The sequence below is a fragment of the Balaenoptera ricei genome, chromosome 6 (assembly GCF_028023285.1).
Source record: "Balaenoptera ricei isolate mBalRic1 chromosome 6, mBalRic1.hap2, whole genome shotgun sequence".
In the NCBI taxonomy this organism is placed as follows: domain Eukaryota; kingdom Metazoa; phylum Chordata; class Mammalia; order Artiodactyla; family Balaenopteridae; genus Balaenoptera; species Balaenoptera ricei.
In genome coordinates this window covers 96,318,523-96,338,260 of record NC_082644.1, presented here as the reverse complement: position 1 = coordinate 96,338,260, position 19,738 = coordinate 96,318,523, and the positions used below count along the sequence as shown (strand labels likewise).

At 39.1% G+C, this 19,738-nt stretch overlaps 1 long non-coding RNA gene across 2 annotated transcripts in view; it reads right to left on the bottom strand.

Moving 5' to 3' along the window:
- Window positions 1-19,738, bottom strand: part of LOC132367919 (uncharacterized) — a 301,773-nt gene that overhangs the window by 158,479 nt on the left and 123,556 nt on the right. Inside the window, exons 1-2 of one of the 2 annotated variants that reach the window (XR_009503877.1) lie at window positions 15,627-15,934; window positions 3,216-3,295 (exon numbers count right to left, since the gene is read on the bottom strand). This is a non-coding gene — a long non-coding RNA (uncharacterized LOC132367919). Of the gene's footprint in view, window positions 1-3,215; window positions 3,296-15,626; window positions 15,935-19,738 lie in introns of those variants that run through there. The other variant, XR_009503878.1, reaches the window with a different exon arrangement.

Here is a 19,738-nt window from a genome sequence, read left to right as displayed (position 1 = left end):
TTTTCACATCCATGTCATGCTGGTCTATCTTTTTATTCACTGCATTTTCCCCACAGAACTTAGACTTTTCGACTCATATCAAAAGCACGGTAAAGACCGTTTGGATGTATTGCTTTCATCTCAAATTCAACAAGCCCAAGTTTTAACCTGTAATCTTTTCTCTACTCGGTGTCCTTTGCTTTCTTCTTTGTTTCCCCATCATATAGGCTCAAAATCTAGACAAGGACAGGAAATATGCCTTAATTATCTTTATATGTTTAGTACCCAGGCAGTGCTGGTACATAGAAGATGCTCAATAAATACTTGTTCAATAAATAGATTTAAAAGTCGTCTTCCCCTTTTCTCTCTCCTTCACCCATGCATCTTATCTCTTCAAAGCCCTTACCACTTGTGTTTTACAATATGGTACCCAACAGCCAAATATGGCCCATCTGATCAGGATGCAACCTGTTTAAGAATTTTATGGAAAAAACAAAAAACAAAAACATATAAAATCAGCCAGAAATAGAAACTAAGAGGCCAGTGGTTCCAAGTAATTATGGGTCTGAGTGCAGATTAGGGTCATTCTAAAAAGAAGTGGACCCGGTGTAACTGTCACTGAATCTATGAACAATTTTAACCTTACATATTAAATTACTTTATAAGATCAAGGTAAAGTTTAATGGATCATTCCAAAGGATTTCTTACCAAAAAATAAGTATGCACCATATCATTAACATAAACTTCTTAAGAGCAGAATCCATAAAGCCCCTTTGAAGTCACTATCAGGCTTTGAACATGGAAACTACTTACTAAAGCTTCCATGTATCCTTGAATCTCACTTGAGTCATTGTGCCCAAACTAAACATCAGCTATTAGCCCTCTTTTAAACTAAAATGTATTATCTATAACGAATAGGCTTCATTACACTCTATTTCTGATTATGGGGTTCTCTATAAAAACCATATACCTTTACCTTTTGTTTTCCTTCAGTTATTTATCTCTCCCTATTCTTTTAATATATACTATGAATCTTATGGCTACTGCTGTAGTTCATACATTCCTGCTCCACTAGATCAGCTGTTCTTAACTTGAGGTCTACGGTATAGAAGAGAGACTGTGGAAGTAGAGATAAGGGCCCAGAAGCAAGAAAGCAGCATTGTCTTCAAGCTGGCATGAGTCTAGAGAAACCTCAGACACGCTGACGAGAATAAGCAGATTCTGGAGGAAGGACCCACAGGGTTTAATATGCACCAGGCATAGTTTTAGGTACTGGGGGGGAAAGCAGTGAACACAAATCCTGCCCTCCTGACCCTCCATTCTGATGGAACAAATGGCTAGCAAACAAATAAATATATATTATGAAAAACAGTCATGAGTGCTACGGAGACAAATGAAAGAGATAAGAATGGAGAGTTCTATAAATTGCCATTTTATATAGGGTGGTCAGAGAAGGCCTCCCTGAGCAGAGAGCTGATGGAAGACAGAAGAGGGATTTGCTGTTATCTGGGGAAGAGCCTGAAGGCAGGGGAAACAACTGAAGCAAATGCCCTAAGGCAGGAAAAGGCTTGGACCAGCTTCAGCAGCAGAAAGCAAGGTGGCCAGTATGGCTGGAGCAGAAGGTGGGAAACATCATGTACAGTCTCGTGCTGGTGAGAGGGCTCACACTTTCACTCCGAATGAGTGTCTACTTAAAAAGACAATCTTTCCCTGATTCTATTCCACCAGCACGCTGGTTGTCCGTCATGTTCCAAGCACTCTGATAAGCTCTGGGAACGTACACATAAATAAGATCCAGTCCCTCTTTAATAAGGAAACAGATATTTAGACAGATGAATCTAATGCCAGGCAGCAAACAGGCAAGTGCTGTTAAGAGAGCTGGGTGGTCTGCAGGAGAGCTGAGACCCCTCTCAGCTTCAGAGAGGAAGTAGTCAGGTTTGGCCCGTGGAAATAGTTCCGATGTGATGGACCTTGAAGGATGGGCTGGATTTGAATATGGGCATCACTGAACTACAGAACTTTCTAAGAAAACAAGTCAAGAGACAGAGGTGAAAATATGCCTGATATTTTCAGACAATTGTGAGAATTGCCTGAGATGGGAAATGCTTGAAGGTGAGTAATTGGAAATGGGTTTGGACAAAAGGTTTGAAATTATATGTTTGAGGTACATAGAGGCAAGACAGAGAATTAGTGAACCCTTATTAGCTCTGGGGTATAATATGCCTTCTACATCATTTCCAGATATGTATGTTTACATCTATATATGAAGATTTCATAGGAGAACAGTACATGCAATGAACATACAGGAATTAAATTGAACTCTCCTTTGGTGATTTGGTGAAAAATTTTAAATTAGATTCGCTGTTAGAGATAATTTATTATAAACCCTTCCCTCACCCTCCAACATTGCAATGTCAAGGAGTATGAGTCCTAAAGGTTTAATAGGCAGTGAAAGGTCATGTTATTAATAACTGATGAATCAAGAATTGGACTAATGTCCCATTATTTTCCTACCACATTTCTCTACTCAGCTCTATCCGGCTTTTCCATTACTGTACCAAAGTAAGGTGAGGGTGACACATTTAGTGCTTCAAATCCAGATCTTGAGCTGTCCTATTGTAATACACAGATGATATTAATGACTCATCTGCTATTCCTCCCCCAGCTGAGTGCAATCTACCTCCTTACAACTCCTTCACACTGTCAACGGTGACTTAGCTGCACAGCTGTAGGCAAGGCCTTCCAAACACTCAACTATGGCATCTTCCACCCCTGCTTACTTCTCTGCAGGACAAAAAAAAAAAAAAAAAGGAATTCCCTCCACCCACCACTACCACACCATTAAGAAGTTTTGTTTCCATTTATTTGCTCAATATTCCTTACGAGAAGATCTTGACTTGTTCTTTTTCAATAATTGAGCTTAGCAACCAGATTAACACGCTTTTGGATGTTTCAAATTTATTTCTAATGAAAAGCAGAGTTGACAGAGCGCAAGAGAGAATGAGCCAGAGAGAATGAGCCAACTTAGCCACAAAAGTAAATTTTAGCTCTTTGCTCGTATCTTAAAGAAAGACTAGAAAATTTGGAAAAATCCTTCCAGAGCTTGATGTTTCATTTGAATCTTGAAAATAACAAACTAGCCTCAAGACTCCACCTAATGGCTAGCTGTTTCAGGAAACCCTCGGTGAACAAACCCCACTCCCCAAATCTGTGTGCCCTTGAAATTCCATACATACCTTTAAGATGATGGCACAGACCGTACTGTGTTGTGATAATTGCTCTACATGTCTCTTCTTTCTCACCAGGTTCACAGCACCTATCACAGTGGGGAAGAAAGAAGGAAGTTATCAAAGATGGGAGGGAGGAAGGAAATGTTCAATGTACATGTTTTCCAAACTAACTCAAGACACATGATCTGGCAAAGAATGTCTTGGCTGCTACTTAGTTAAGAGTAACTTGAAGAGAAATAGCTTGGGTGTCAATACTAGGATTCCATGCACACTGCTGGTTTCTGATGACACCAGGAAAGAATGTTCTAATTTGAGACTGAAAATCTATGATGCTCATATACTCTGCTCACATTACAACTCAAACCTGGACAAATGAAAATAAACATTTCTTGGATCTACGACTATTTTTATAAAAGCTTACACAGGCACTTCTTGGTCTAGATACATTTGTGTTTTACATATTTGATATATACATAATTTTATTTAGGCCTTTTAGTGAAATAATACAGTGATGCAATGTAACGTGTGGCAAATACCATGGTAGGTGGGCACCGCAGTACCTGAGACTGTAATTTCTGGTGAATGACAACGTTCTAGTATCCATCCTTTACACTGTTCATTTCTCCATTGCCTGACAAGTGAGATGCATTTGTGCTGTGTTTGTGCTTTTCTGCACTGTGGTTTTCTTTCTCACATTAACTGCTTTTGATTCCACAGCTACACAGAGCAACATGGCACATGCTTCACTTTTCGCAATTTTTAATTTATTTAAGCATAGAAAGAAAAATCCTAAGACATGATATGACCCATCGCCATCAACCCTGTGGCAGTACAAGGAAGCTGATTTATCACCTCCAAATCTTTCTCTGTTTACACCACCTCTCACCCTGTATACTTATTAAATGAGTCCAGCTTAAGTAACTATGGATTAAATAGAAATAATGATATCCCCCTAGAGTGGCTGAAATATCCTAAATCTCTTCTGTGCCATTACTCTATTGGAAAATTGCTTTGGGCATATCAGTTTTGGCTGGCATCCTTTGTAAGGAATTTAGCCACTGGTCATGTCAAGGGGTGTCTGTACACCTGAGTTTTTGATCTCCAATACTTGGGACATTGGAATTATATTTGTATGTTTGAGAAACATTAATCGATCATGAGCCTCACCTTGCCAAATGACTTAAAGAATATTGGTATAAAAAAATTAATATCAGAAGTTTGACTTAGGATATTAATTCTCACTAGTATTTTACTAAGACACTGAAAGGTTTTTGCAAAAGGAGATACAAACAAGGAATGTCCCAGGGCAGAAGTGCATATGATGAAGGCAGCATGGACTATTCAAGGGAGCAACAGAATTTAAATGATTCAGAACCTCAATCCATGAATATATTTTGAGCACCCATTATATGCAGGAACGTGTGCATATATAAAATCATATAGTAGTATATATAAATATAGGGTATAATTATGAGTTCTTTTAGCATAACTTAGAAGGTATGGGAGATCCAAAGGAACACTTGACCACCTCTTTGAAGAGATTGACTTGGCTGAACAACATCTTGCAGGAATCTTTTGGGTGGGGCTGGAAGAATCAGGAGCCTTTCACATTGACTGTATTTACCCAAATCATCTGTCTTTTTTGCAAAGGTTTAATTTTCACATGAAGCCACACTTATATTGAAGTATGAAACTTCCCATTATCTATGTTAAATATCATCCCTCTAGTTTGTTGAGTTTTTTGATATCTAATTTTGATATAAGACATGTTCTTTATGATTCCTTCCGGCTCCATATCATCTGCCACTTCAACAAATAAGTCTTCACCTATCTCAATAAAAAGATGTTGGCCTGGGCCACATCAATGACCTGAAGTTTCACCGTTTCTCCAGGGATCTCCCTTCTGACAGCCACTGCGACACTCTACCAATTACATATCCGCCAAATTGAAAACCATCAAGCTCCGTTTTCATCTTCACTTTAAGGTTTTATAAAGCACCCAGCTCAAATATCCTACTCTTGTGACTACAGGATTTTATAAATGGGCAAGATTTGATCCACAAAATGAAATGAAGATGTGAGGGCATAATTTATTCTTAGGGATTATTGCTAAGTCCCAGGGATCGCTATACCTTTTGTAATGGCTCAAAATTTTTCACTTAATCTATTTAAAAATCAGAAGCATCTTCAAGTTTTCTAAAGCTTTTGGAAATCAAGATATTGGCTCAGTCACCTAGTACCTCTTGGCTCCCCTCATACTGCAAACATGGCTGACAGCATCTCAACGATCTCATCTGCGTCTCTGCCCAGCTCAGCATCAGGCAGGCCTGCAATTCCATCTGGGCAGAGGGCTGCATCTCCTTTACAGAAAGGTAACACTCCTTTGGAATCACTTTGTCTTGATTGGGCTTCCAGATCCTCCCCTTAATGTTTGTTCCTCTCTTTCCTGACTTTTTTGACTACTGATCTGGGGAGAACTTAAGAGAGGCGTTTTATAATTTATTCAGTTGACAATGGACACCTTGCTCTTTAAAAACAAAAACAAAAAGAATACATGTCACCAAACATAATGTACCTAAAAACCAAAGGTGCTTCAATTAATCGAGCCTAAAACAACTGATATGAGTGAGAAGATGGAAAGGGGAATGTGTTTCTAGAGGGAGTGCTTTTATTTGTGGGAAATTCCCTCTACAGATGGTGAGCTTGTCAATATAACAAGAAGGGTGGAGGCCGCCCCTCTCAAGATGATTTGAGGAATAATGGTGAGCAACCAGGTAGCTGATGCACTGTGAGAAGGTCTGTCGTCCACGCCTCTACCTCCTCCGAGGGATCTGCCCTGTTCATCTGTCAGTTCAGCAGAAGCTCTGTCTGTGACAGCCAGAAGCCTGGCGGTAAGTCAATATGTTCCCCTTGAGACAAGGAAAATTCCGCAGGTCAGACTCACTAGGCAAGTAGACTACAAAAAGCACCTAGTGCATACAAATGCTGTAGTAAATTAAGATAATGATATTAGTTGTTTATTGTAGATAAAACCTAAATCTGTAATAGAAGCATCTAGGAGATTCCAACACCCAGTGTATCAACATCAGAAAGAGCAGTTATGATTGTTGTCAAGGAAAAAAAAAAAATGCAGGACTGACTAACATTTAGAGATATAAAGCTTTCATATCCTTCAGTCTTCTTTCCTTTGTGATTTCCACAGGATTTTCATTTCCAGAGATATTATACTACTTGCTTTCAAAGGAATTCAATATTTTCATTCAGAAAAGTAATTTCACAGGAAAGTAACACAGAGTGATGTCCTGGGTATTCATTTTCAGAGCCAATATTACAAAGTCAATTTGTGCTGCACGGAGCTGGGGCGACATGAAAAGGTGCAGATCCTGTGTATCTGGGTTTCCAGGGTCCTCTTCTTCCTTCCCATTCCCCTCCTGCAGGACACCCCACAAGCCTTTGAAAAGAAGTGTCTGGCGGTGAAACAAAACAGGCTGTCTGATTCCCTTAATAACCTCACCCAGCGTCACCCAAAGACCTTGATCCCGAGCCCAGGACTTGATTACGGCTTCATCCCCTCTGCCCTGTAGTAAAAGTCCTATCTCCATAACCATCACAATCATCCTGTTTCTTTTCTTCATGTTGTTATAGAAATTAGAGGAGAAAGCAGCCAGCCTAAGGTGAAAGACGAGGAGATGAGTGACTTCCTCTGGTACTTCTGTGCAGATAAAAGCTAATTCTGATAAAACCAAGACTGAAATCCTTCCAGCCCACATAAAGTCAAGGTCAGGCAACATGAACCAATCAACTTGAAAGCTGACCGATTTTTTTCTTTTCGCAAGTAAGTCAGAGACTGACAGAGGAGCAGAGGTGGACGGAGGAAGGATGAGGGGGGAAGAGGGAAGAAAGGAGGAGAAAAGCCCCCCCATCGAGGTGAACAGATGGACTGACAGAGTGAACGAGAGACAGAGATGGAGGGGAAAAAAAGGAGTTCCTTTTGCTATTCCTGTTCCTTACATATTTCAGGATCACAAGGCATAAAAAAAACATCTTCAAGTTTTTCATCAGGCATTGGGGGTGACGGGACCACAAGGTCCAGCTGCCAACGGGTGTTTTTCCCGGGGTGTTACAAGTCGGGCCGCATGCCCTAACCTTGAGGATGATGTTTATTCCTGGGGGAGAGATAAGCCAGCAGCCCTGGCCCCAGCCCCATCGGAGCAGAGTGGGCATTACCAGCGAACAAAGGAAGAGCGCTGTACAGCAACAAGCATTTGGTTTTGATTAGAGGATATTCAGGGACTGTGCAAGTTCTATTAAAATAAGCACAAAACCATCTTAAAGGGCTTTTTCTTTTCTTTCTCTTTCCCCCCCTCGGTTTATATTGTTAATCTTTCTTCCTGGACGGCTCCTCACAAATGCCTTTTGTTTTCTTGTGTGATTCTACGTGCCAGGACTCTAAGAAGGCAGGACGGAGGTCCTGTTCTGGCATGCTTTCAAGTCTCTTCCATAGGAGATGAAGGCTTGTTGCTGTGCCTTCAAGGGTATAAATTTAGAGGCCGCCAATCCGTCCGGAGGTAATTCAAATGCTGGTAAATGGTGGAATCCACCCTGGCCCCCTGCTCCTATGAATACCCTGGCACTTACCCCACTCAGAGGAAACGAAACCAATTTGGGAAAGCGAGGAGAGAATAAACATGCAATTAAAATGGTCATTTCTCCTGGTTTCTTCCTTTAGTTCTTTTTTTAACACTGCATCCCATTCTATAATCTGATGATGAAACGGGCCTGGTTAATTATAACAACGTACAAAAGATCGCTGCCTTTTCCCCACAGTGACTAGGCTAGGTCTGAATATTTTTTTTTTGTGGTGGTGGCGAGGAATGGGGAGAGAGGTGGGTGAACTTCAAGTGAAGCCGTCATCTTGGAAGAGCCGCTATTTTTATATTGTTTCACACCCTTCGCCAGGGTGAGCATTACAGAAATGGCACTTTCCTTTCAATTTATCTATCTTCCTCCTTTATCCGTAGATAGACAAATAAAAATGAATTCTATCCAGAGGCAGCATGCATGCCGCTTCTATATGTTCTTCAGATAGCTTATTTTTATTCAGCTTAAAGCAGAACCTATAATTTTTATTCAAGATTCCATCCAGCCTCTCTCTCTCTCTACCTCCAAGCAAGTCTTCAAGAAGCCCTGCTGCCCTGCTTTGTTCCAAAGACTCTGCTAAAGGCCAAAAGATGGAGATAGCACACCCGTCTGGTCTGTTTTCGCATCCTAAGAGAAGGGCTTGAGAGAGCCCCCTCCAGTGGAGGGAACAAGATGGTCGGGAATAAGCATTGCTGTCTTTGTTTGTGATTAGCTTCTTGTGCTTATTCCAGGAAGACTCTTAATATCCATGGGGAAATAACACCACTAAATGAAGCTCACCCAGCAATCAGGAGACTTCGTTGCCAGGGCTCTGAAATACTTACACTTAAAGATTCCATTTCAGTGTCAAAAAAAACATAAGCATCTCACTTCCCCCTTCGTCCTTTTCTCTTGTTTTTCCCCTTACCCACCATCACCCACCCCACCCCGCCTAATTCTCAACAGTGTGTGAATTTTATATGGATCAACCTTAAAGCATCTGCTAGAAAATAACAGCCAACCTGTAAATGAAATAGGAATAGATTCCATGTCAGAGCAAAATTAAGATCTTGATGCCTCCTCATTTCCATAATATTACCCTTGCGCTTGGTGAATAAATACCACAGGAATACCAAACAGTGGTGGAGCAAAAATGAATATTGAAATTTAGAAAATGGCCAGTGTCCAAAATAGTAATATTCACAGGGAAGTGTTTTGACATCTGAGATAACCTCCATTTTCCTTCAGAGAGCTGAGCATGCTTGATTTGGTAACACGGATTTGAACAAACGCGTTATTACGATGCATTTCAAACTGCTCACCTCTTTTTTAACCCCTTCAATTCTGACAATCTCCCATCACCCCAGTTTTAGAATAAGAAGTGTATTAAAGCACAGAATTTTAAGTCAGATGATTTGGGGCTAGAATCCTTGTTCTGTCACTCTCCAAATGTTTAGCTTTGGGTACCTGAATGAATCTTTCTGAGCTTCAATTGACATCTGTAAAGTGAGGAAAGCAACAGACCCATTCTCACAGGGTAGTGGTGAGGACTAAATAATAACATATATTACAGATGACATAAAAAGTCATGGTAATTATCACAACTAACATTTATTGCATACTTTAACATGTATCACCGTTTTAAGAGTCTTACACATACTAGCTTATTAACTATGAGATAGGGTTATTGGGAAGATTAAATGAGCTATTTCATGTAAATGAAGTAATACACTTCTGCCTGGCACGTGGTTAATGCACTATAAATAGTGATTACAGTGATAATAATATAATCCTCAAAACCTTCTAAAAATGGAATTGATATTAGGCTTTTTACACAGATGAGGAAACTGAGGCACACAGATATTAAGGGACTTAACCCAATAGTACAGATTAGGAAATAGTGAAACAATTCAAACAGACAGTCTGGCCCTGAAGCCTATAATTTTAACCATTGTACTATATGTAAAAGCTCTTTATAAAATATGACACATATTAATATGTACGTGTGTGTGTGTGTGTGTGTGTGTGTGTGTCTAGACACACACACACACAAAATTGATTTCTCATATTAAAAAAGGAAATATTCTGGTTAAGTTTCTACCACACAGGCCAACCCCATAAGTAACGAAGGAAAGTTGTGCCTGGTGCCTGGCCTGATTTATATTCTGAAATCATCATATTTTCTTCTCAGTCCCCTTCCTGCCCATATTTTCCTTTCTGGCTGATGGGGGTTGCTCAGCTGGGCTTTGTGTGAGTTACAAAGCAGCAACAATTACATGAGGGAGTCCAGGAGCATGTTAACCACAAAAAAACAGTTGTCATAAACACTGTGCATCTTAATGCAGTACTTCCGTCTTTACGTAAGATTAATTAAAGAGCAGATGTTCTGTCATGCCCCACGTTAGGTATGGTTATCTTTGAGATTCCAGCTCCTCCATTTGCTGGGTTTTAATTTGCATCATTATGCATTTTGAGCCTGGGGCATGAGTAGTCAAGTGGTAAACATTAGCTATACTGCACTGTATTTCCAAATGCAACCTCACTATTAGGCTGACTAATAGAATTCAATTCTATTTTCAGCCGAATCCTCTCAATTGTCATTTGCTTTTGACACGTTACATGGCAGGGGGAGAGAGCAAGGGAAAATGAGGGAGAGAGCGGCAGCTACAGCACTGTTTGTGCACAGGCCTCGAGTCAGCAAGACAGCCCCCTTCCGGTGGGTTTTGACCATGCACCTGAAGAGCTCCCACCCTTGCCTTCCTTTTGCACACAGCTGTGACAGCCCTGAAGTTTCCCCTCCCATCCTCATCTCCGAGGTTGACACTCCAGATATGGCAAGATGTCCCTGCTGTTGTTAAGAACTGGAGACGCTAAAGTGAATTCTGATTTCCTAAATGCAACTCCTAAAAACTGATGTCAAAAAAGTTTTCAGGCCACGATCAAAGTCCGCTATGAATTAATTTGTCATTATAACACAGCCCCGCTTGCCAGGCATTTCAGGCTATGGTCTGGGAAAGGCAGCAGATATCTGGGTTGACAATTTCATTTAAAGGACAGAAAGCTTTCTGCTTTCTTTTCATTGGTATCTTGATTTAATGAACACACAAACAGACCATGGCCATATGCTCCAAATACCAGCTTGCTGTTCTTCAAGAAGCAGCTTGGGAAAATGCCAAGGCAAGAAGCTTGGAAGAAACTTGAAAAGGCTTCAAGACATATCTGTGTAGCCTGGGATAGCAAATGCACCAGTGATTAATTACACTGGGGTTGGACGTGAATAGGAATGCCAATAAGGCGTTCGTAGCACAGCAATAGTGGGCACGTTGGCCTGATAATAGAATCCTTCCTGTTTTGATTTCCCCGAGTTTCCTTTCTGTTGGTAACACATTCACATGCAGGTCAGAGATATAAGATGGTAATGTCATGCTGCTTCTCATTACAGAATCATTAGCTCAGGTGTGACCACAACCAAAGAGGGGGTGGCCCTAGGAAATGGGAACTCCAGAATTTGTGCCAGAGAACTCTTGTCTGAAGAGAAATCAATGACTGCCTCTTCCTGCAGAAACCCTCCACTACATCCCCCAGAGATGCTCAAAAACAATGTAGGGGGTGGCTTGACTCTGCTGGCAACACAATCCATAGATTCTCCCCTAAAGGACTTTGAAAGTGATTCCCCTCCTTCAGAATCCACAGTAGGAATTTGCTGAAGTTGGAGAGCAAGGAAGTTCATCTTCTTTCTCTTCCTCTGTTAGCAGATGAAGGAAGAAGAGGAGAGGAAGAAGAAGAAAAGCTACCTTTTATCCAGAGCAGAAAGCTTAACTGAGCCTAATAAGAGGGAAGAACTTGTCTTGGTGGTAGAGTTTCAAGGATTAGGCTCATTGGAAAAGGACCATTTTGACTCCAGTCTTGGGGCCTGTGTCATCTACTTTAAGGACAACTTGTAGGTTTCTTCCATCCTGTATTTCCTGATCTAATAATCCGGCCACGTACATGTTGAATGGCTTCCCATCACCTACAAGACATAGTCTAGAATCCTTTATCTTTCATACATGGTCCTTTATGACCTGACCCTGCCTTACAGATCCAGTTGTGGCTCCTGTTTTTCCCCCCTTCACCCCCCATTCCTCTTATCACACTACTTGTAAAAGGCTTAAGGGTGCTGACCCTTTTAACTTCTAGGCTTTTGCACATTTGCTACCTCTACCTAAAATTCTCTTCTCCACATTGTCTTTCTAGGAAAAATTCTGCCTACATTCCTATCTCTTGAGATATTCTCCCAAATTTCTCACTAATTCTCCTTGAAAATCCCACCAACACCTCAAACCAAACACATTTAGGGCTTAACTCATCTTTCCCTTTAGACATACTCCACTTTGTAATCCCTGATGCCAATTAATGGTACCTACAGACCATAAGGACACTAACACTCAAAACATTGATTTTGTTTCCCTTCTAACTCCTTGATAGCCAGTCACTAAATCATTCCTGATGAGTTTACCTCCAGAATCACTCCTCTATCCAAAATCTTTATGCCCTACCTAAATTGTCTCCCAGGATTTTCCTTTCTATTGTCATTTCCCTACCCAAATACTGGTTTTATCTCACATGGCCTATTGTGATAATCACCTAATTGATCTCATTTCTTTCCAGTCTTTCTCTCTTTCTATCCATTTTACCTTGAGTCACAGGATTAAATTGTGATGCTTGAAGTATTTATTCAGTCATTCATTTGATATGTATAAGCATATGTGCCAGGTACCAGGAAGTACACCCCTTAAGAATAGAATTCCCATATCCATTGAAAGTGTCAGTCAGTGATTGGTACTTAGTCACTTTTAAATAAGTGGGTATTAAGTAAATGACTAAATGAATGGGCTTAAAGTTTAGTTGGAGAGAAGAGTTATCAGAAGCTAAAAATAATAAAATGCTTCTATGGAATACTTCAGGACAATCTGTAATTGATTGCCAGATGACAGATATTAGCATTCTAACTAATGTCATCAGAGAAACCCTTAGAGAAGGTAAGGGAGAAGAAAGAGAACCAAGATTTATTGAGTAACTATTATGCATCTAGCCCGATGCTATGTGAATTGTATACATTATTTTATTTATTCCTTACAACAACCCTATTAGCAAGCCCATTTTACAGATGAATCAGCAGAGGCTCATGGAGGTTAAATAGCTTGCCCAGTCATCTAGCTAGAAAGGATTAGAACTGAGGTTTGAATCAAGAAGTGTGTTGTCCCAATGTCTCCCTTTTTCCACTGAACTAAGCTAGAAAAGAAGATGTGGCTGTAAAAACATTTCAAAGAGGACTAGATAGGTCTTTGGTTACTGATTTGACATGGTAGACCTCAGTAAAGGAGGGGTCAAAATTTACCCTCAAATTTTGAAACAGAATGTTTGGGAGGAATACTAGAAGTGTGAATTGGGTATGCTTTTAATCAGAAAGCAATTTATTTATAGACCTACTAAGTTAGTTTAGTGAGAAACTCCTACCTCTAACTCTGGGTTCCTTATACAGTTGACCCTTGAACCATGCAGGGGTTAGGGACACAGACTCTCCACACAAAAATCCATAAATAACTTTACAGTCGGCCCTCAATATCTGCGGTTCCACATCCACAGATTCAACCAACCGCAGATGGTGTGGTACTGTGATACATATTCAGTGAAAAAAATACGCATATAAGTGGAACCCCTGTTGTTCAAGTGTTGACTGTGTATCGTCCCTCGGTTTCTGCAGGGGATTGGTTGCAGGACCCCCATAGATACCAAAATCTGAGGATGCTCAAGTCCCTTATATAAAATGGCATAGTATTTGCATATAACCTACGCACAAACTCCTGCCTACTTTAACTAATCTCTAGGTCACTTATAATACCTAAAACAATGTAAATGCTACATAAATAGTTGCTGGCTTGCAGCAAATTCAAGTTTTGCTTTTTAGAACTTGCTGGAATTTTTTTTCTGAATATTTTCTATCCACAGTTGGTTGAATCCATGATGTGGAACCCTCCGACACGGAGAGCTGACTGTATTTGGTTAGGGTCTTCGTGGGTTCCACAGTGCCTGCAGGATATCAAATAAAGGCAACACTGAAAAATGAAAAATAGCCATGAACTTACTTTCTAAGGTTTGGGGGGATGCCTGGTCAGACTGTGGTGTGATATGATCAGTTTGGTTGCTAAGAACAAGCTTACGGAGGGTAAGGGTGGTATAACAAGATCACTAAGAGCTGGGCAGAACTTTCTACGGCACTTAGGATAATGTTCCATCCAGGGTTGGAACTTTGCCTCAGGAACCTCAAATCTGTTCAACTAGAGTCTGCTCACCACCTGAGGTAGCAAGAACCCCATTCTATCATCAGAAGGATCTAATAGTGAGAAATTGCTTCTTTTTTTGGGGAATCAAAATCTACTTTCTAGTTCATCTACTAGCCCTATTTCTGCTAGCCCTTTAGAATGTATATGATAGCTCTTCCTATATTTTCTGACAACCTTTGTATCTCCCTTCAGTCCTTTCTTTTCCAGGCTAGAATCCACACAGTAAATTTATTGTATATTTTTATCTGGCCTATTATATCCACTTTGTAAATGAAGACATTGAGTGTTAATCAAGGTCAGCAATAAGCCCAAGCTCATAAGGCTCACAAGCAGAGAAGCAAGAATTTGAACTCAGGCTTGTGTGCTACCCAAACCCCTATTCTTTCTATTACAAACTGCTGCTTTCACTTTCCCATTGGACATTTATTTACAGATAATCTCTTTCCCCTTCTAAATTTTTAAGTGATGCAAAGAAGAACACTAAAGTAAATTGGTTAGTCAAAAATAAATATATTTCAATAAAAGGATGACAAGAACAGCATATTTTTTAAAAAATTTATTGAAGTATAGTTGACATTCAATATTGTATTAGTTTCAGGTGCGCAACATAGTGATTCGACATTTATATACCCCACGAATTGATCAGCACATTAAGTCTAGTAACCATCTGTTACCATATGAAGTTATTGCACTGTTATTGACTATATTCCCTATGCTTTATATTACATCCTCATGACTTATCTATTTATAACTGGAAGTTTGTACCTCTTAGTCCCTTTCACCTGTTTCACCCAACTCCCCACCCGCCTCCCCTCTGACAACCTCCGGCTTGTTCTCTGTATCTATGAGTCAAAACCAGAATATTTTCAAGGAAGGAAGATAATTATGTCTGACAACAATTGCAAGAGAAGTTTTACATTATGTTCAAGTATTTCATTTAGCTGTGAGCTTCCTGGCACTCAAGGCAAAAAGAGAAGTAAAACTACAGTTTCAAAGCTCTTGCCATAGGATAAAAGGAAACTAACCAGTTCCTGAGAAGACAGAAATGTTTTCCTGGCACTGCATTCTAAAAAGAATTCTCAAAAGCATTTATCACATAGCTGTAAGAAGAAATCATCACTTAGATGTTGAGTAAAACAACAGATGATGCCTTCAAAGTGGCTTTACAGAAGATAAAACAACAGTCTTCCCACAGCTATTGCTTGTAGAGATTCTTTATTAAAGCAAAGGGGAAAATATTAAATTGCTACTCAGTGAAGGCAATTCTAAAATCAGCAAAGGCAATGTAATTTGCAAGCATTCACGTAAGAACAGAGCCCAGAAAAAGTGAGGAATGGGCTTCTTTACTGGCCCAGACAGTTAGAACTTTGGAGAGGCTAACCCTGTTCTGGCCAGAGACTATATAAAAGAAATGTCCTCACATACATGCTTTGAGAATCTCATTTTCAGCTGGGTTTTATGTTTCCATTACCTGGCCTTTTAGTTTGGATGTCCACATGGTTCCTTCCAGCTCCTTCTCTTTATCATATTTTCCAAGCTCACAATTTCAACTCTTGGCACTGAATTTCTCAGAATGGATCTCCTCCCCAAAGACCCTTCCACTTGATGAGCCCAGGATCTTCCTTCTTCAGGTTCTGCTTTAGCCAGGGACACAGGCAGCCCAGTAGGCACCTGGTCAGCAAATCCCTTCGAGAATTTCTCAAAAAGCAATCACTTCAACTGTGCTCTGGGAGAGAACTCAAGCAATCAATTCCAGACTGAGCTTTCTGGCAGCACTGAAGGTGCAGTTCCTCTGTGTGGCTGAACGAAGCAAATTCCATCGGCTTTTGATATGAGACATTCCACTGGCACAATTGACATTCTGTTAGGGTAATTGTGGAATCTGACATACTTTTCCAGTTGAAGGGGCAAGGCAGGGTATGAAAGTGCTTGCAGATACAATCAAAATTTTCTTTAAAAGAAGATTTAAATCTGCTTAAGAGCTCAGCTAAATCTCTGGTTGACTTCAGAACATGGGAGGGATTTTTCCCCTCAGTTGCCTTTGTTTTTGTTTCAGTTGAAAAACACTAACAAAATTCTAAATAAAATTAAGGATTTATCTACAGTCCACCATCCATTCATCCCTATCAAACTGACTTTCTTTTACCAGGTTCTTTTCTAGCCTTTGCTCATATAAAGACATAATTTTTAAATTACAATTACTGCATAGGCATACTCTTGCATTCTGGGTTTTTGCCCCATTCAGCTTTATAAACACTTTTCCTACTACACAGTTACCACATGGTTTTCATAATTATCATTTATGATGAAGCCACACCTCCATTAAGTAACTGCATTATGAGTTAATTAACCATTTCACTACACAGACATTTAAGTTGTTTGAATTATTTGGGTTATTTCCACATGACAAGTTCAAAGGAGTTAAATTTTTAAACCAAACCATGTAAGTATGGTTCTTTACATCTTGTCAAACTGATTTTCGCAATGATAGTTCCCATTTACACGTTCATCGGTAACATATGAAAATATCATCATCACCACAGCCATGCCAACACCGGGGATTTGCATTTTTTAAACATTAATGTTAAAGGTAGAGAGTGGCAAACGTGCATGTATTTAGTGAAGTGGCCTAGAAATGTGTAACAATTGTTATAATAATAAGTGTAACAGACAGTGATGGTGCCAGTCAAATAGTCTTTCCCTCTCTTCCTTGTAAAAAGCCCAGATTTTGTCCTCATTTCCATCTTTCCTCCATGTCACTAAGAAATAAATACTTATTAGTCAAAGACAATCTTGAAAAATCCCATTTCATTGCCAATGAGACTCAGGAAGGGGCCCCCAGAGCTTCTAGGAATGGTTTCTTTGCTCCTAAAAAAGGCAGATGAAACAACTGAACACAACTGGATACTCTATAACAAAATGATAGCATAACCACAATCATTATATCATGTAACTTTGAATATACTTCTCTATGTATCCTTAGTGGCATATGCTCTAAAAACAAAAAGAACTACAAAGAAATCTTAAAATTTACTCAGTAGGTTTTTTTATCATAGTGATGTCAGTGTTCTAATTTTGTCATTTTATTTGTATTGTAATATATATAATAATTATATATAATCTATTATGTTTATATATTATATATAATCTGTTATATTATATAGCTATAGATATATAATCTGTTATTAGAAATAAAGATATGCACTTTAAGGGAAAAAACGGCAAACATAAAGTAAAATAAGACAGTGTAACGTTAAATTTGAATTGCAGATATCAATATAAACTTATGATTATATAGATTATATATGTATGTGTGTGAATATATATATATATATATATATGTTTCTCCTAGCTCTTTCCACTACAAGAAGACAGAAGGAATAATAAACCACCATCAATAAATACCCCGACAATGTATCTTGGTTTCTAAATGCCAGTCCCCACCTAAGGTAACAACAGCTTATAGAAATGGCTAATCTATGTCTGGGACAGAAAAGTGCAAGGTTAATATTAGATAACTTGTTGTGCCAGAAAGCAAAGGAACATTCGAAGACTAAAGGGATAATGTCAAAAGCACAGAGGAGCCAACTTGAAGGGGTTCCAACTGGCAAAATTTGGGACAATTTAAGCATCAGAGATAGTAATCACTGTAATTGATTATAACATTAAAAATAAATGTATGACTCCATAGTAACATGTAACATTTAAGTAAAAGAAGGGGTGCCTTTCTCTACAGAAAAAATACAAACTGATAAATGTGAAAGGAATGATAGAATATTGCTATTTTATAACCTGCAGTGCAATAAGCAATTCAACGGATCCTGAAGTCATTAGCTGAGAAAGGACAAGATGGCGAAGTACCACCCCCTACCCCAGATTAACTACTGAACTCTGCAGGGAATATATACCTTTGTTATGGAGAGATATGACGGTCACCACTTTAACCAGGTAATCACACTTAATATCACCAATAGTAGGACATCCTGACATTGTGCCTGATATGCTGCAATGTGTTGTACATGGCATCACCCATGAAGTTGTCTTGCCTAAAATAACCTAAATCTACTCAAGGCTCTAGACCTGATGTCTGTGTGTACAGTTAATTGAGAAAAATTTAAATGACACCATTAGGAAACAATCACAAAAATCTAGAATGTGGTACTTATTACAAGACCTGAACTTTTCAAAACATCAGTGTCACAAAAAATTAAAAGGTATGGGGACTGTCCTAGATTAAGAAAGACTAAAGACTCATAAACAAATGCAATGGGCACATAATCATTGGTCCTAGATTGGGGGGGGGGGGTTGCGGAAACAGATATAAAGGATATTTGGGAGCCGATGGAGAATTTGAATATGCTTTCAATTTGAAATAATATTATGGAATTTTTGTAAACCTTAAATCTGACGATTATACTATTCTTACACAGGATATTATCCTTATTCTTAGGAGATGCATGCTGAAGAATTTAGAATGAATTTAGAATTTAGAATGAATCTGCAACTTAATTTCAAAAGGTTTGGCTAGAAGGACTGTTCTTTCAATTTTCCTATATGCTTGAAAATTTTCAAAAGAAAAAGTTCATGAAAGAAAAGAGAGATGAATGAGAACAAACAGTCCTACTTCTTCCACTAGATGTTATCCCTTAGTTGCCATAATCAGGAGGATATACTGATAAATTGAGAAGAGAACAGCTAAAAACAAACAAAACAAAATGAAAAAATGAGTCCTGGACTTCTTGAGCCACTGAATTGACCAATTTTAGAAACGTCTTACCTAATGGTTTCTTATTATATCAATTATTTTATTTTTTAAGCAGTTGAGGTTTTGTAACTTGCAGACAAAAGTATTCTAACTCATAGCGTAAGTAGCAGACCACATAAACTTACCATGTGGCAGCTACCATAATAAATACTGTTATTTATAGTATATATTTTCAGCATTTTACATCCATATGAAGTAAGTACCACTATTGTACACATTTTCTTCAGATTTGGAGGCCAAAGTGTAGACAGGTAAGTCTTATTGAAGGTCACACAGCCATTAAGTAATCCATCTGGAACTCAAGCCTAAGCATCTAGCAATACCTTGCCACTGAGTCCCAGACACTTATGTTCAATTGCCAAGTCCATTTTGGTCTAGAATGTACTTCTTGAATTTAAATTAACATGGCTTATACAACATTCTTGATTCCCTCCACAAAACATGCCTCTCTACCCAATTCCTCAAGACTAAATCCTAGAGATATCCCTTTACTTGCCTCCCCACACCACATCCAGTCTATAAGCAAATCTCTTCTCCTTTACCTCAAAAATATACCCAAAATCTGTTTGCTTTTTTTTTTTTTTTTTTTGATCTGAAGCTTCAATCTGCTACAATTGGGACTGAAGCTTCCACTGTCTCTTATACAACTGCAGTAACCTCCTAACTGACCTCTATACATTCATTTTGCCCCCTGCATCTTCTCTCTACACAATAGCATGAGTGACCTTTCCCTGCCATGAATGATTGGATCATATCACTGCCATGGTTAATGACCTCAAGGACTTTCCATTAAACTTTAAATCCAAATGTATTACAAA